The sequence below is a fragment of the Schistocerca nitens genome, chromosome 9 (assembly GCF_023898315.1).
Source record: "Schistocerca nitens isolate TAMUIC-IGC-003100 chromosome 9, iqSchNite1.1, whole genome shotgun sequence".
Lineage (NCBI taxonomy): Eukaryota > Metazoa > Arthropoda > Insecta > Orthoptera > Acrididae > Schistocerca > Schistocerca nitens.
The window spans coordinates 483,618,377-483,637,918 of NC_064622.1; positions in this window are offsets into that span (position 1 = coordinate 483,618,377).

Sequence of the window (19,542 nt, forward strand, 5' to 3'; positions counted from 1 at the left end):
TCAGTTCATAGTAAAAACACTTCCGTTACTGATAAATCAGATGTATCTTATTTAATAATCATTTTCTGAGCATTGCTGGTGAATTAAATAAAAATTTAGTTTCTATAGAGAATCTTATAACTTTCTTTGGAAATGCCTTTCTGAGATTGATGTCTGAAATACTCCTCCTTCATACAGAAAAAGGGGAGACTGAGTCAATAACTAAATCACTGAAGACTAGGGACTCTTATGGATACGATGGAGCACCTAGCAGAATATTAAAGTACTCTGCTGCACATGTTAGCAATGTATTTAGCCATAATTGTAGTTGTTCCGTTAGGAATGGTCAGTTTCCTGAAAGATTAAAGTACTCACTAGCACAGCCGCTTTATAGAAAGAGATAAAGAATAATGAAGACAATTGTAAACCTACATCTATGACATCAGTGTTTGCTAAAGTTATTGAAAAGGCTGTGTATGTAAGGCTAACTGATCATTTTATATCATATGATTTCCTATGAAATGTACAGCTCGGCTTTGGAAGTCGTTTAACAGCTGAAAATGCTATATTCTCATTTCTTTGTGATGTACTGGATGGGTTAAACAAAAGGTTTCGAACGTTAGGCAAATTTTTTGATTTAACTAAAGCATTTCATTGTGTTGATCGCAAAATATTACTCCAGAGGTTGTACCATTACGAAATACTGGGAGTACCTCACAATTGGTTCACCTCTTACATTAGCAACAGACAGCAAAAGGTCATTATTCACAAAGTATTGAATGGCAGTGATGTAGCGTCTGAGTGGGGTACAGTCAAGTGATGCCCCAGGGTTCAATGTTAGGGCCACTCCTGTTCCTTTTTTATGTAAACGATATGCCCTCTAATATTATGGTAAATCTAAAATATTTCTGCCGTCTCCTACCTATCTAACTTTACAGAAGCTCTCCTGTGAACCTTGCAGAACTAGCACTCCTGAAGAAAGGATATTGTGGAGACATGGCTTAGCCACAGCCTGGGGGAAGTTTCGAGAATGAGATTTTCACTCTGCAGCGAAGTGTGTGCTGATATGAAACTTCGTGGCATATTAAAACTGTGTGCCAGACCGAGACCCAAACTCGGGACCTTTGCCTCTCAAGGGCAAGTGCTCTACCAACTGAGCTACCAAAACACGACTCACGCCCCATCCTCCTGTTTCATATCAGCACCCACTCCACTGCAGAGTGAAAATCTCATTCTCTGAAATATTTCTGTTTACTGATGACACTAGCTTGTTAGCAAACGATGTTGTGTCCCACATTGACTAAGTTTCAAGTAGTGCAGTTCATGACCTAAGTTCATGGCTTGTAGAAAATAAACTAACTCTAAACCAGAGTATGACACATTTTATACAGTTTCTAACACAGAATTCAACAAAACCTGACATTTTAATTTCACAGAATGGTCGTATGATTAGTTAAACTGAACAGTTCAAATTTGTAGGTGTTCAGATAGATAGTAAACTGTCGAGGAAAGCCCATGCTCAGGATCATGTTCCAAGACTTAATACTGCCATTTTTACTATTCGAACGGTACCTGAAGTGAATTAGTCTACTTTGCTTATTTTCATTCGCTTATGTCATATGGTGCTATACTTTGGAGTAACTCTTCTCATTCTAAAAGGATATTTTTCGCTCATGTACGGGCGGTTTGGGCAATAAGTGGTGTAAGTTAACAAAACTCTTGTCAAACCCTGTACACGAGTGTGGGTATTTTGACATTGACCACTCGGCATATATATTCCTTACTGATATTCATTGTTTACAGTATTAGCTCATTCCCAAGAATACTCAGCTTTCATTCAGATAATACTCGGCAGAAATAAAACCTGCATTTTGATCGGACTTCCTTAACTCTCATGCAGAAAGGTATGCTGTATACTGCTGCATCCATTTTCCGTAAGCTACCATTAGAATTCCTAAATCTTAGCAATAATGCACACGCTTTCAAATCGAAACTGAAGAGTTTCCTCATGGGTCACTCCTTCTATTCTGTCGAGGAGTTCCTTGAAAAATTAAGATGATTCTTGTTGTATTGTTGATTGTGTTTACTTAAACTTGTGGATTGACTTTTCTAGGGTTCATAAACATTTTATTTTTGTCTGTTATCACTTTTATGTTGTAATTTCATGTACTGACACATTCCATGATCTTCGAGATTTGCTCCTCAATTTGGTCCTATGAAACTTGACGTGTAATTAAATAAAAATAACTTTAAAGAGTCATCTAATGATGACAGCTTCAAAGTAGGAACTCCAGACAAGCCAGTGATTGTCACTTGTTTACAATAGATGTTGATGTCCACAAGAATATGAGGTAAATCGTGTTGTGTTGCCATCAGCCTAATGATGTAATTCATTTACATGTATAGTTCTGCGCATTTCATCTCGTTAAGCTCCACTTCCATTTTACGATGAATGTTTTTAGTCTCTACTGTTACCTCACAGTCGTTAGCTAATGCGAAACCGTGATTTACTCAATTGGAAGCAAGCAATGTTAGCATGATTGTCCTGTCAAAAAGCAGCATTCTGAAGTGAAGTGGCAACACGAGGTCACTGTGGGACTTGCATACCTCTTCAATGACAATGTGCTGTGAACATGGCTTGATGAGTTCTTCACCTCAAGACCATGTGCTAACTACATTGGTGGAATCGAAAAGTTCCGCGAATGTTGGCTGAATGTTGTAAATAGTAAAGAACAATATGACTAAAGCGTATGTTATATGTATGTGTTGTGTGTATTAAACTCATGGAGCAAAGCAGCGAAATTATGCAGCAAGTTAATACATGTAAGTGGAGCTATTACACATAGTAAATTGTGACAATTACACTGCTTTTTCAGGTATTTACATTCGTACTTATATCCTGGAGGTCAGCAGATCTATAGCTTCATGCAATACCCATATACATCCCTAAGACCTCAAAACACTAAAGCACAGAGTACGGGATGTACATTAAGCGGTTTACACAGAGTACACAGTCATAGTATTTTCATACTCGTGCTAGCGTTCGTAGCATTTTTGTTTTCCATGATGGCATTACAGTGGCTACGGGATTCTTTACCAACTGTAATTCTGATTCGTAGTTCACTGTTGCTGTTTGACTTCACTTAATCTCGTTTTGTCATTTGGTGATGGTGAGTGGAATAGAAAAATGGTTCTTCCTTTGGATAGTAAAAAATTTCTAATTCTTGTTGTAGACTGTTATATGGAATACAAACAAATCCTTCATTTTTAAGAATATCTCTATCTTACTTAATTTCTATAAATGTAATTTTTATTGGGACCTTTAACAATATATAAGATTTTTTACCATTTTGTTCACCCAATACACCAACAAATGTATACTTGTTTTTATCATTTACCACAAAACCATTAATGTTAAAAACTCCAGTATCCATTGTTGTTTAAAATAATTTTTTATTTCTTCTTCTGTTTCTCTTATTTTTTGTTCTTTTTCCAAAGTATTTTTGTATTCTTCCTTTAAAGATTGTGTTTTATGTAAATATTCCAGTTTTCTTTCTTGTATATTTAAATTTTTTAGTTCTTGTTCTCATTATTTAGTTGATTGTAAATATGGTGTATTGGTTGGTTCGATTTCTTTAATGGAATATGGATAAAGTTTGCTGTGGTTATTTATTCTTTTTCTAGATACAAGTGGAATAATATTGTTCATGTTTATTAATCCCAATTCTTTGATAGTTACTTCTTTGGTTACTGTAGAAAACAAAGTATTAGATTTGGAAAAATATGTTTCTCTCGATTTTATAAAGCATATTTGTTTTACAGAAGTTACATTTTCTGTTTCTTCGAAAATCTCTAAACAGTTAACAGGCAACAAGTTAAGACCAAATGAAGATAAACAAATTTAACTAATTTTTCTCTTTCTCCATTTTCTGTTTTAGTTTTTATTTGTATTCCTGTTAATTTGTTAGTATTTCTGTTACCCCAATGTACGTATTGTAGAAGATTATTAAAAATAATACAACTATTATATAACAAATCTGTTAATTTTTGCCATATTTTAGCTAGTGGAACAGAATAAAATGGAGCTTTTCCGAATTATTTGCTGTTAGTAGTTATTAGTTGTAAACAACCTGTTAATTGATCAAATTCTTGTTCTGTTTGGAAATCTAGATTAATGTAATTATAAATTGTCGATTCGGATCTTGTAATTCCATTTTCTTTAGCTAATGTAGAAGCAAATGTTTCCTTTAATCGTTTATCATGACAATTTAAAAAAATCCATAATATGGTTACCAAGTTGTATGTTAAGACCTGGACCTCTTAATTGGCAAATAAATTTATTGTAGATTTTAACTCTAGAGTTGGAATTAATCCATGTTAAACAGTCTTTTCCAACAGAATTATTGTTGTTTACTATTACATTACAACTTTTTATATTCTCCTTGTATTCTAAAATTAAAATTATTTGTTAAACATTTACACATTTCTTCTTTATTAAAAATTCCTGTAAAATCCTGTGTTACATCTAAATCCAAAAAATAATAAAGTTCCTTTTTAAGTTCTTCTAAAATTTGTGGTAATTCTCTTAAAAGTGTATTAAGTTTAACATCTACTAATTCTATTTTGTTAGGAATAACAACAGGATTTTTATATACCTTGTTTAGTACCTTTAATTGTTTGTGTATTCGAATCAAGGATATATGGAATCTTTGCTTTAACTCCATGTCTTGCCAAATCAAAGTTAGATCTTAAAAAACTATTAAAACTTCCACAAGCTACCTATTTTTACAAGAAATTTTCCATTTTTCATTTCTCCTTCGCAATCTATAAAATCTGTTATTTTAATTAGTCTTATATTATCGCAAAATGGTTCTGTAATTGGTTTAAATTCTTTTAATTTTTTTCTTCAGTTGTGTATATTATATCTCCAATATTTGTAATAAGATTATTATTATTTATATTTTCAGTAAGTAACCAAAATCCAAATGTTTCATTAGTTGTTTTTACTTTATTTCCCAAAAGTTCTGTTAAAGAATTTTTCTTTTTGTTTGTAGAGACATTTTTTTTCAACTTCCATTTAGAGAGTAAAAAATTTATTTGACTTGCAAAAAGTAGTTAGAAGTAAATTATTTAAACTGCTAATAAAAAGACATTAAATTTAATTCTTTTGAAAAAGTAGTTGAAAACTTGGTTGTTGAAAACATAGTGATATGATTTTTTTATGTATATGATTGATTATTTTGATACAAGTGATTATCCAACAGATAATATATATGGTATTCCACAAGTAAACAAGAAAGTTGTTGGTAAAATGAAAGATGAATGTAATGGAAAAATAATGGAAGAATTTTGTGGTTTAAGAGCAATGATAGAGGCTTATAAAGTTTCTGACGCTACAGAAAAGAAATCTAAGGAATTAAACAATGTGTTGCTAAAAAAATAAGTATAGAAGATTATAAAGATTGTTTGTTAAACAGTAAAGAACAATATAGAAAATTTAATTTAATTAAAAGTGAAAAACATGAAATTTATACAATTCAAGTAAACAAAAAAGCACTAAGTCCTCATGATAATAAATGATATGTATTGGAAGATAAAATAGATACATTACCATATGGTCATTACTCAATAAAAGATTATTATATATAAATCTAATAAAATTTTTTCTATATAAATGGAGACTATAATCAATAAACTCAATGATGTTAATGTCTCGAAAGAGATTAAAAAATAATGGAACTAGATATAAATATTTTATATAATGTTACTGACTGAATATTTAAATCCTAGATATGGAGAAAAAATTTGTATGGAGCTTAAAAAATAGTTAAAGTCATTTTACCAAATAGATATTACAAATTAATTGATCCTTGGGAACTTGAAATAATTAAAAAAGGGAAAATGAAACTGAAATATAAAGGAATGAAGAAACTTAAAAATAGAAATAATGAATTTCATGAGATAAAGTTCACAATGTAAAAATTTACCTCTGTTAATTAATAGATTTACTTACATTCACAATGTAAAATTATTTTTCACTTTAATTTTATTTTATTTGAATGGACAACACAAAGCCACAATTAAGACAGTGTAGTGAATGTACATTTACAAACAACAACTCATAATAATCTTATAGCTGCTAAAGCAGCAAGTAAATAATTGTTTGTATTTAATTTATTGTAGATTTATTACATTCACCTATGGGAAATGTATGTAAAATAAATGATTTTTTATTATAGCTATTATAATATTGTTTTATTATAATTATGTTATTATTAGGTAAAAGCGATAGTAGAATGATTTTGTATGTTCTGGATAATTAGATCGATTTTGTGAAAAATAAAAACTGAGAGTGTTAACTTCCAGTGGAGCACTCAGTTAAGTTGTCGCCTTGCCATCAAACGTTTACAGTTTCCTTTCGAGAGCCACTTCTTTTCGACTGCTGCCATTTGTGTGGAATCAAATTTCATTGTGGGTCCCTTCTTTACCCTTTGCTTTTGAAAATGGACGTTACTCCACAGCACTGACACAAATCTGAATACAGCGATCAGACATGTCAATGACCGGACGCACCGCTCATACATTTTTGTGGAAAAAAAATCGGCACAAGAAAGATTTTAACGCGGATATAACACTTTTCTAACACTGTGACATCAACATCGTGCCATGGCTTTTTCAGTTCTCTCGATTTGCACATCTTGTACTTCCATCTTTCACTGTTTGTATGTTGCTTTTTTTTTCAAAGTTCATTGTACCTTTTCTCTGTTTTCATGTTTCATCAGTGTTCGCCAGCTTGTCCACTGCGCCATCTTAACACTAAATTTGAGGGTATGCGATGGGCTGTTTCCCTTGTGAGGACTCAGCACTTCGGGATTGTTCAACATAAAACCTACGAGAACACACAAGAAACCCTAAGTACCACAAGCAAATTAAACGCCAAATATGGCCAAAAATTTCTCATGACTCGATGCTACCCAATCCTGTAATGCAGACGGTAGAAAGTGGCAAGGAAAAAGTTGGCCAAACCTCCCGTATACGGAGCTTTAGCACTCAAAAGCATCACAAGACATTCAACGTCGATTTCTCGAAAACGCTTCAGAGGCGCACCGTACTAATGCAACACTTATTAAATCTAAGCAAAAGTGTACGAATGCTGGGCGGACTGGGTGTTCCAGTGGAGTTGTGCATCCAATGCGGAGACAGCCTCCTGGACCGCGGTCACAGTGCACAATTCGTTCACTTCCCTTCGCTCACTCAGGTTGTACCGCGGATTCCTCTCAACGACGCGTCGCCACCATCGCCAACGCTAAACGCTACTGTCTCGAGAATCGAAAATAATAAGCACATTATTTAAGTACTAAGTTAGATAAGAAAAGGGAGTAAAGTACATTCTGTTCAGTCAGATATTTCTTCATTAACATTAACCATCATTTTACGAAGCAAATAGTAACTCGACAACCCAGTGAAGTTTTCAGTACAGTTGAAAGATTACATAGATGCAGTAGTTCCATTAAGGGTGAACATTAAGGCAATTGACAAACTGGATCGACATATCTCTGGAATTGGAGGGAAAAAGGTCTTATGAACATGTGTCTTTAAATAGATGACGTGTGCGTGCAACGAGAACAAATCGTCACAGCACAGAGCTATATACCATCCACGTGACGACAGATGTTCCAAGTGGCCTTCGTAGGATGCAGTGTACGCGTTCACACGTCGCATCATCGATTGCCCCACCCTTTCACACTCTGTCTGAATAGCGTCACAGATGTCGTGAATATGCTGTTGAAGGGTCTGCATATCAGGAACTGCTTCAGCACACACACAACACTTTTGAGAAGCACCAGTGGTAAAAATCCAGGACGTTCCAGTCGGGTGATCTGGCAGGCCATACTACAGGGCCCCCGCGTCGTATCCAACGTCCGTGAAGGATGTCGTAGACGTGTTGGCGAACTGTATTGCGGAAGCTTGGTGGTGCTCCGTCATGCAGAAACAACTTAAAGCGTCGTATTGCCAAAGGCACATTCTCAAGCAGCCCAGTCAGATATTCCGAAGGAAATCCAGGTACGTTCCTCGTTCGACGCGTTGTGGAACAACGACAGATCTAACCGAGTATGTGGCCGCCATGAATCCCTGCCTACACAGTGATGCTGAACCGATGCTGTTAGGATGCCTCAACCATTCGCCGAGGATTATCTGTAGCCCACAGACGACGATTACGTAGATCGGTAATGCCAGTTCTGATAAATTTTGCTTCGTTGGTAAAGAGGAACGATGACAGAATCTCATAATTGTGATAGTCTTGGGAAAAAACCGACGATAAACTCTTTCTGCAGAGGGGAATCCGCTGCTGATAATTCTTGTACACTTTACAGGTGCTCAGTACCGTAACGGTTATCATGCTGCATTAGAATTATCGCTTTCTGCCTTACACTATGTTGACGGGCCATTTGCCTGAAGCCTATGTTAGGGTTCGTCTTAATATTCTGCGGAACCCGACCCTCTAAATCTGGTGTACGCACAATCCGTCGTTTTCTGCACGTTCGTCTGAATAGACCCATGATAACACAAACGCCCAAAAAGGGCTTGAAATGTTGTGTGAAGTGGTTGGTGCCTGTGATGGTAGTTGTTTTTGTATAGCCGTGCTGCCTCTCGACCGTTTCCATCTGCTTGGCCGTACACAAATATCACCTCGGCTTGTTACCGGCATGAATACCAAACAAACCTGCAGCTTACTGCACGATGCATCAATCACACAGACTGCAACACACAAGAAACACCACGTGGACAGAGGAGCTTTCATTCTAGGGCCATCTACTGTAGCAACGATGCGTTTCCGGACACGTGTTCATGGGACCTTTTTTCCTCCATTTCTAATCAGGAATCCGTTCCTGCACTTTGTCGGTTATGTTAATGTTCACATTGTATATGAATACCTACGCGATCAAAGAGGTGCGGTAGGTGCCAACGGGTTGCAGAATATTAGATGTGGGTGGAAATGTAAAGTAATCAGTGGTCACTGTGACATGATGAAACCCATGGTTGTACAATACGGACACGAAGTACTTGTAGAACACTTGAAAAACTGGTAGAATTTGACCCTGGGGAAGATGATTTTAGGTTTCCGGAACAGTGTAAGAATACATGAGATACACAGACGCTACGACTTATCTCAGAAGATATACAGAAGAAAAGAAAAGCTACATTTACAACATTCACAGATTTAGAGAAATTTTTTACAGTGCTTAGTGCAACACAAGCTATGAAATTCTGGAGAAAGTAGAGATAAAGCACAGGAAAAGAAAAATTTTCTATGACTTGTACAGAAACTAGACTGAAGTTATAGGAGTCGAAGAAAATGAAAGTGAAGTAGTAACTGAGAAGGGAGTGAGACAGAGTTGTAGCCTACCACTGGTCCAGACTGAATACTGTCAGTAGGTAGTGTAGGAAAGTAAGAACAAAATTTGGAAGTTTGAGGCTTGCCGATGTAACTGAAATTATGTAAGTAAGTGATCGGAAGAGCAGAAGAACGGAAAGGGTAGTGTCTTGCAAACAGGTTATGAGATGAAAAGTGGAAAAAATAATAATGGAATGTACCCGAGTTACACTAGGCGGTACTGAAGGAATTAGATCAGCAAATGAGACAATAAAAGTGTTAAATAAGTTTTGCTGTTTGGTTAGCAATATAACTCATGATTGACGAAACAGAGAATGTATAAACTGCAGACTGACAACAACAAGAAAAGCGTTTCGGAAAAAATGAGAAAATTGTTAACATCTAGCACAAAATTAAGTGTTACGAAGTAGTTTTTGAAGTTATTTGTATGGAGCGTTATGTTGTCCGTAAGTGAAGCGAGGACAAGGAACGATTCAGGTTGTAGGAGAATATAAGCTTTTGAAATGTGCCATAAGGGTAGGATATTGAAGGTTACTTGGGCAGGTCGACTTCCTGAAGAAGGGGTACTGTACAGAATTCATGAAAGGAGAAGTGTGGTCCATAACTCGACTAAAAAAGGTATCGGTAGGAATGGCACATACTAAAGCATCGAGGGCTCTTTCCGCATGTTAATACCATGACTGGTAAATTTGACGTCAATTCATCGGCAAGGATAGCGCATTCGGCTTGAGTGATGTAACCGGAACTGCTCGGACTGCTAATAAGCGCAGGAGGTCGACGTTCCGACGAGTACTGCCGCCACTGCCGTGAAGCCTGTCGTGCGCCGCACGTCGCCGCTTTCCCCTCACAGAACGTAAGTCACATCTTGGCTTCACCGCATTTTTTCCTTTCCTTTACTTTTTTTGGGGGTCCTACCCAAGACCTTTGCACTCAACTACATAAAACAAATCGTGTAACTGTAACAAATCATAAATATACGTACTTGACAATTTCAATGAAAGCAACAAGATAGACTCACATTTGACAATGTGCAGAAGAATGTGTAAGTAATTGTGTTACAACCGGGGCCGTTACTAGATATTTTGCCGCTATAGACGAAAAATGACGTCCCCTCTTTTTTACCACCATCGGTTTCCACCCACCCCCTGCGCCACCACCAACGTACAATGGCACAACAATTAAAATCTCCTATTATACTTTTAATCATTAAACTAATATGACCTCATTTTCTGGCGACAGTCATCAGTTCAACTGATGCATGAGAAATGATCAGCAGAGACATAACCAGAAAGACGGACTGAGGGAGGTATGGTATCAAGTCACAACGTGATCGTAGGACAGTTTGCTCCCGTTTTGTACTCAGTAGCTACTACTTTACTTTTGAGATAGGTAGAGGCAATGTGTTTACTTTCGTCAGAGTAAGTGACGATTTATTAAGTAACAGTTCCGTAGCTCTTGAAAACAACGCGGTATTTTAATTTTCCATCTTTTCTTTTTTTTCTCCTCATTTGCTCAACTTTTCACTGTTTGATTTGAAAACAATTTTTCCGCCTTTTGCCGCCCCTAAAATGTTGTCTTCCTAGGCGGCCGCCTAGTATTGTTTCTTGGTAGTTACTGTCCTGGTTACAACTGACTAGAGTTTCCAAGTGCAGCAGAGAATAAGCTTGCGTTAAATGTATACAACTCTGCTATGGAGAGAGTCTAGAACGTTAACAACCTAACACATGCACTGCAGTTTTCTCGTACCTGAAAGGCACTATCAATAGCTGTTTCGACAGAACTCAATTGTAGCCAAAGGCGCGTATTTGTAACCAACACACAGATTTTGAGACGTTGGAGGAAGTGCAGTTTTCTGCAATTACAAAATTTGAAATGGGACATTGCCTGTTGATATTAAAATCCTAAGAGTAGCATAAATATGAATGTCAATGGTTTTTGTTGTGGCAAGCTAATGCAAGTAGTTCACAAGTTATCGTATTGTAAACAATGCTAACACTGACAGCTGTTTGTTCCATGCTATTCCTTGGATGCTAGCCGGCGATGTTATATATTTTGTACATTGTGTTATGTTTACACAGTGAATGAATTGCGACGCTCCTGTCACTTATTGTATGATAGTGGACGTAGCAGCACGTGCTTGGCAGATGGTATTTCCCAGTGCGAAAATAGCGGACATGCTCGTGGTTTATGGTGAACGTAGAAAGTATGAGGTTAGTACGCGTACCGCGGACGCCTAAAGAAATCCCAACAGACATAAACATCTTCAACTTCTTCACACAGTTACAAATAGTTCAAATGGCTCTGAGCACTATGGGTATCAACTGATGTGGTCATAAGTCCCCTAGAACTTAGTACTACTTAAACCTAACTAACCTAAGGACATCACACACATCCATGCCCGAGGCAGGATTCTAACCTGCGACTGTAGCGGTCGTGCGGTTCCAGACTGTAGCGCACTTAACCGCGCGGCCACTCCGGCCGGCTCACACAGTTACAGATGATGTGAAGCGGCGTATTAGTGCTGAAATGCTATAACGTGTGCATCAATAGCTGCATGGCAGACCGCAAGCCCATACTGACGCTGGTGGCAGTCATTTTGAGCACAATTTTTGACGTTGCATTGGTTCCTTATGTGTCAGACCCGACAGATGAACTGCAATCACCTTTTTATTTTATTTTTTTTTTTTTTTGTTTTTCGTTTGTCCTAGGCCATAATTTCTAATACGACACATCTGGAGATTTGTGTACGACTGCACATACTCGCCTATGTGAAATTCACATACGTTTTTGCTACATTGTGAAACAAATAATTGTCAGTGTATAAAATGTTCCTACTACGATATATCATAAACTGCTTGCACTAGGTTCTTGCAACAAACAGCACTGACGTTCTAACGTAGTCTATTTTGAATTTGGTATGGTCACTAGGCATTGTTACGTGGAAATACTTCGACGCCTTCTAAATAAATACACCTTTGTAACTCATAGCACGCTGTATATGGGCTTCATAGTCGGGCCCCTGCCTGCCATTCGAACGTGCAAGATCCGCTTATGAATGACGTCTTCGACTACCGAGATATTTGCGGTTTAGATGATTCTTCCTATAAGTTAAACTGTGTCGGCCCCAAATGGAACCTCGTAATACATAATAAACAAAATGAAAAATCTCTGTGCTATTTGAGCGGAAACCATTACTGAACAGTACTTGTATCATAAAAAAGGTAAATTATTATTTACAATGCTATATGACTTGTGTGAATCCATAGGTAAATGGCGAAAAAGATATTTATAATTTTGTTCCTGTAACAAATTTTCTATATTACTGAAGTGGCCACAGCACCACCTTCAGTCTTCACAATTTCGCTGATGATGGATATCAAACGAGGATAGTCGACGTGTTGGCCGTGTAAGGTTATTTGGTGCAAAAGCTTTGCGCCAGGGTGAACGAATCTCTTCTCAAACAGTTTTAACTTATAGGTCATCACAGACTGATGTGATTCTAGCAAATCATTGAGCAGTTAAGGTTGTTCACAGTGCCTTTGTTTTGATAAAGTTTTCGACCAGAATGTGTCCCCATAGTGGTTAGATATACTGCATTACTCCTTTTACTTTCGATTCAAGTAGGTATGATATTCTGATTATTAAAGACTACGAGGCACCTAACACACCCTTTGCTTCTTTCGATGTTTCTGTTATGTGTTCCTCAAAGGTAAACGATTTTCTTCAAGTGAACTCTGTGATATTTGGCAGACGTGGTTCACGGAATATTTCCACTGAACAATCGCGGAGTTGCTTGCTAAATTCTGTCTTATTGTCATATGAATAGCCGCGTAACTTTTGTTGGCATTTGATTTGACCTGCTGTTGCTTAATCGTTTTTCAGACTATATTAGAGCTGTTTGGAATTCGTAGTCAGTGTTAACTGCATTGTCGTCTGCTTGATACATCACTGTATCGTCGTCGAATGTGAACTGTGGTATTAAATAATAATATTAAACAGTATCGGTCGCAAAAGGGAGGTCTGTGCAGCTCCAGCACAGTGTGCTTCGCCACATTACGTACTGTATGCTGTTTGCACTCCAATATTGTTCTTGGAACTAGGAACCTTCGTTACAACAGTTGCAACTTTGTTGGTAAGGTGCCACATTTCCGAACGCTAACAGAAATCTATAAAGCGTACATCGTTATAGGCGCTAAAAGCTGGCTAAAGCCGGATGTAAGTTCAGCCGAAATTTTTGTGAAAGACTTAACGGCGTTGAGAAAGAATAGGATAACTACAGTTGATGGTGGCGTCTTTGGTACTATTAGCCAAAATGAAATAGATAGTTCCTATCCGTAGAGGTCATGCTTGGCAAGCGGAATAAAGTGGTAATTGAATCCATTTACTGACGTCCCAACTAGGGTGATAAAATTTCTGAAAGGTTCAAAGAAAACTTGAGTCTAATTTCCGTCATACAATTGTAGTTAGTGGTGACGTCAATTTACGCTCGATAAGTTGGCAAAATACATGAGTAAGTCAGGAGGTAATCATGAAGCATCATATGAAATTGCACTAAACGCATTCTCTGGTAATTATTCCCAGCAATTAGTTCACGAGGTCACTCAGATAGTAAACGGTTGTGAAAACACAGACGACTTCATAGCAAAAAATTATAGTGAGCTAATAACCAGCATCAAAATGGATACAGGGGTTAACGAACATAAGGCTGTCGTAGCGAGACTGAATACCGTAACTCCCAAATCCACCAACAATAAACGAAAAATATACGAGTATCTATTGAAGAAACAGATAAAAATCCGCTTGACGCCTTCGTGACTGACAATCTGCACTCCTTCCGAATTACTAATGTAAGCTTACACCAGATATGGCTTGAATTCAAAGAAATAGTATCGACAACAATTGAGAGATTTATACCAATAAATTTAGAAATGACTGAGTTGATCCCCATGGTACATGAAACAGGTTAAAACACTGTTACAGAAACAACGAAAAAAGCAGGCCTAGTTCAAACGGACGCAAAATCACCAATACTGATGATGTTTTACGCAAGCTCGAAATTTAGGGCGGACTTCAGTGCGAGATGCTTATAATAGTTCCCATAGCGAAACCTTGTCTCGAAACGTGGCAGAAAATCTAAAGAATGTCTCGTCCTATGCAAAATATACTAACGGAAAGACACAATCAATGCCTTCTTTGCCCAATGGCAATGGAAATGCTATCGATGACAATGCTGCTATAACAGAGTTACTCAATACAGTCTTCTAAAATTTCTTCATTAAAGAAGACAAAGAAAATATTCCAGAATTCGAATCAAGAACAGCTGCCAACTTGAGTAACCTGAAAACAGATATCTTTGAAACAGTGAAGCAACTCAAATCACATAATAAAAGCAAGTTTTCCGGTGCAGAGTGTATAAAAATTTGGTTCCTTTTAGAGGATGCTGATGCAGTAGCTCTCTACTTAACAGTCATATACAGCCGCCCGAGACCAAGGACCCGTACTCAAAGGTTGGAAAGCTGCACAGGTAGCAACAATATTCAAGAAAAGCAATACCATCGATATGCAGCAGGATTTTGCAACATGTACTGTGTTTGAAAATTATGAATTGCCTCGAAGAGAACGGTCTATTAACACACAGTCAACAGTGAATTAGAAAACATATTTCTTGTGCAACACACTTAGGTCTTTTTACACACGAAGTGATGACCACTATCCACAAGGGATTTCAAATTGATTCCGTATTTGTAGATTTCCAGCAGGCTTGAAACCGTCCCTCACAAGCGTCTTCTAATCAAATTGCAAATGCAATCGTGATTTCCTGTCACAAAGGTCACACTTCGTGGTAATTGACGGAAAGTCCACGAGTAAAACAGATGTGACTTCTGACGTTCCGCAAGGTGGTGTTACAGGCCCTCTTCTGTCCCTCATCTATATAAACGATTTAGGAGACAATCTGAGCAGACTTTTTAGGTTTATTGAAGATGAAGCTGTCATTGATCGTCTAGTACAGACATAAGAAGAAGAAAACCAATTGCAAAACAATTGTGTTAAGATATCTATATGGCGAAAAAACTGGCGATTGACGCTAAGTAATGAAAAGTGCGAGGTCATCCACATGAGTGCTAAAAGGAACCCGTTAAACTTAAATTGGAACAACTTAAATTGGAAGAAAGCATAGGAAATGTTGTTGGGGGAAGGTGAACCGGAAACTGCATTTTATTGGCAAAACACTTAGAAGATAAAGCAGATCAACTAAAGAAACGGTCAACACTACGCTTGGCCGCCTTACTTTGGAGTACCGCTGCGAGGTGTGGGATTCTTACCAGTTAACGACATTAACGGAGTATATCGAGAAAGTTCAAAGAAGGGCAGCGCGTTTTCTATTATCGAGAAATAGGAGTGGGAGTGACGGACATGATACAGGATTTGGGTGAAAATCATTAAAATAATGCGTTTTTAGTTACGGCGAAGTCTTCTCACTAAATTTCAATCATCAAATTTCTCCTCCGCATGCGAAAATACTTTGTTGACGCCTGGTTCGATGAGCCCTCTGCCGAGCACTTAAGTGTGATTTGCAGGGTAGCCGTGTAAATGTAGATGCAGGTAATAATGTGTATTGTTAATGGTAGATGGTACCACTTCATTTACAGACTTCTAGACATAGATATATGTAGGGGTACTCTGCCCGTTCATGTGAAGGCTTGCAGGCAATTTTCGTATGTAATAAACAGCCTACGGGGTCCCAAAACAGTGTACGATAAAATTATATCGCAAGCATCCGCATTTACGCGAACATTCAACGAATTGCGTTAAGCCTAGAGTTTAAAGACCAAGTCGTGTATAATTTCTTCACACTTAAGCCATATACATAAGTACAACCAATAGTCCTCAGCTTTATAAGCAAATGGTTCTGGATTCTAGTTTCATTATGTGCAACTTTCTTAGCGTATACTTACTTTCAACACACATATTCTTTAAACTACTACAACAGCATTCACATACTTTCAAATCAAGCCAATTTCCCTGAGAGCCTTGTAGCCGTAAGGTCATTAGCAACCTAAGATTACACGACGTCATACTCAGTGCATAATTAGTGTACGGAGTTCACGATTCAAATTGCCAGTGCCGGTGTGAAAGTCGTCATTCATGTACGTTGCGACATTAGAAGGGTTCTGGACAAATTTGTTTATTTCATTAATAATCAACTTATCATTTGTTAATGAGGAAACATATCGTTCCATTATACAGGGTGCTCCATTTACCTTGACCACCATAAATAACTGTTTTTCCAGATGAAAATTACAAAATGTTTCAAATAAATATTCTTTAGCCGTCTGGGGGATATCAAACAGCATGATTGCCTTTCTTTGTAGCTTTATTTCTTTCATAGATGCGAACAGCGGTATGACTGTTTTAAATGGCACCCTGTATTTTTTATTCGGTAATTCATTTCCTGTTCTAAAGACCTATTCAAAAATGTATTACAGTATACCATTCACTGAAACACAACGTTATTAATTACATAACACAACGCTGACTTTGACCCCGGGATTACAAACTCGTCCATTTTCTGGAGTTGTCAAAAACAAAAATGGTTCAAATGGGTCTGAGCACTATGGGACTTAACTTCTGAGGTCATAAGACCCCTAGAACGTAGAAAAACTTAAGTTACCTAAGGACATCACACACATCCATGCCAGAGGCAGGATTCGAACCTGCGACCGATGCGGTCGCGCGGTTCCAGACTGTACGCCCCTAGAACCGCTCGGACACACCGGCCGGCTGGAGTTGTCTGATAACAAATGAAAAGCAAAAACATAACACAAAATTGACATTGACTGTCCTGTACCATTGTCCAGGAGCGGAACATTCAAACGCGCTCGAAGTGGTGACCCTGGACACCGATACACTAGTGCAATCGTTGAATGAAAGAAGTATTTACTGCTTCCACTGTTGCCTGCTGAAGAGGATTACAAGCAAGCACGATACGTTCCTGCGTGTCCTCTGGAGTTGTTGGAATATCGAGATAGACAACGTCTTTAAAGCAGCCCCAAAGAAAAAGTCCAGAGAATTTAAACCAGGGGACCTAGCAGGCCAAGTAACTGTTCCTTCTAGGCAAATCCATCTGACAGGATACCTTCGGTTCAGAACAAGACGTGCACGCAAGGCATTATGTGCTCTACATCCATCGTGTTGATACCACATAAGCATTCTGGTTCTTAGCGGCACTCATCCAGAAGAGGAGGAAGAATTCGTCTGACGAAGTTGGCATACGTTGTGCCGTTTAGACCACCATTGGTGGAATGAGGGCCAATAATTGTAGTACCAAGCATCCCATACCGGACGCTAACTCTCAACTGACGCTGATGTCCCACTTGTCTTACATCGTGGGATGTCGCTGGACCAATAATGCATGTTCCTTGTATTTACCTGTCCTTTGTTTGAGAAGGACCTTTCATCGGTAAATAGAACATTGGAGAACAAGTTCGGGTTGGCGAAGATTTGCTGCTGTGCCCACTGACACAACTCTACACGATTCTGGAAATCATTTCCACGCAATTGTTGATGTATATGTACATGGTGAGGATGGAACCAGTGACGCGTAAGAATACGATGTACACTGGTTTTAGGAAGGCCAATCTTGTGTTCAAGCTGTCGTGTGCTCACATGTCGATTCATAGCCGCGGATGGGAGAACAGTAGCTTCGGCAGCTTCGTTTGTGCGAGTGCTACGACGATTGCGTTGTCGTGGGTTGAAACTTCCCGTTTTATGAAGCGTAGCAACAAGACGAGAAAACATCCGTCGGTAAGGTGGGTTCTTGTCAGAATATCACTCTCTGTACAATTACGCTGCCCGGGGCAGCATTTCGCCTACCTTGAACAACGACAATAAAAGAAACGTTTGTCGGAAAGACAGCCTTTACTGTATGACTAATCCACACAACAGTATTAAAAAGGACTAAGCTACTGCACTAAATGTACCAGTACATAAGAAAACACTATTGCAATTACTGTTCTACTAACTTACATTCCCCATAGATGAGTAGCATTTCTACCTTCTCTTCGTTGGTGTACGTTCTATTCACACAGCTCTTCAACTGACGATGGATGACGGAATGACGTGTGTGCATTCTACTTACGTTTACACTTGTCCTCTCTCAACGTCAGCACGTTGATATGTTCCATTACCCCGAGTACCTGCACTAAGCGCTGGGTTCGTCAACGTCCATGTTGTGTTATGTAATTAATAACGTTGTGTTTGAGTGAATGGTGCACTATGATACATTTTTAAATAGGTCTTTAGGAGAGGAAATTAATTACCGAATAAAAAATACAGGGTGCCATTTAAAAATGTCATACCGCTGTTCATATCTTTGTAAAAAAACAAAGCTACAACGAAGGCAATCATCTGACTGATGTCCCCTTACGGCTGAAGAACATTTGCTAGAAACATTTTGTAATATCCATCCTGACAAACAGTTATTTAGGGTGCTCAGGACAAATGGGACACCTTGTATATAAAGCGTTCTCAACATCAACCACCGGCCGCTATGGCCGAGCGGCCCTACGGGTTTCAGTTCAGTGCGACCACGCGGCTGCTACGGTTGCAAGTTCGAATCCTGCATCGGGCATGGATGTGTGTGATGTCCTTAGGTTAGTTAGGTTTAACTAGTTCTAAGTTCTAGGGGACTAATGACCTCAGCAGTTGAGTCCCATAGTGCTCAGAGCCATTTGAGCCAATTACACCAAACGATGCCACTAATAATAATCTTACTCCAGATCTTAGCAGTTGTGTAACTGTTGTTAATACAGAACCAGCATTTGACCGTGAGGACTATCAACAACGCTCACCTTTGCACAAAAGTGTTGTTCGCTTCAAGAGATGGGCTGCTATTCCTTCCACACAGTCACACTGCTGTTCTCGTTAAATGAGCACCTTCCTGTCACTCATGGCCCATGTCTCAGATTTGTCATTTAGTGGCTGTAGGAGCAGTTTTGTGATGATAAATTTACTATCAAAGATTAGTTTTCAAATACAAGTTTAAATGTTTCATTTCAGTCGAAGTGTGGAATTGGCAGATCACGTGTTTTAGTTAAATAGACGTTAAAATGACACTCGGCTGGTAATGACGTTGGATACAATGGTTTGGACTGGCGTTGACGCTG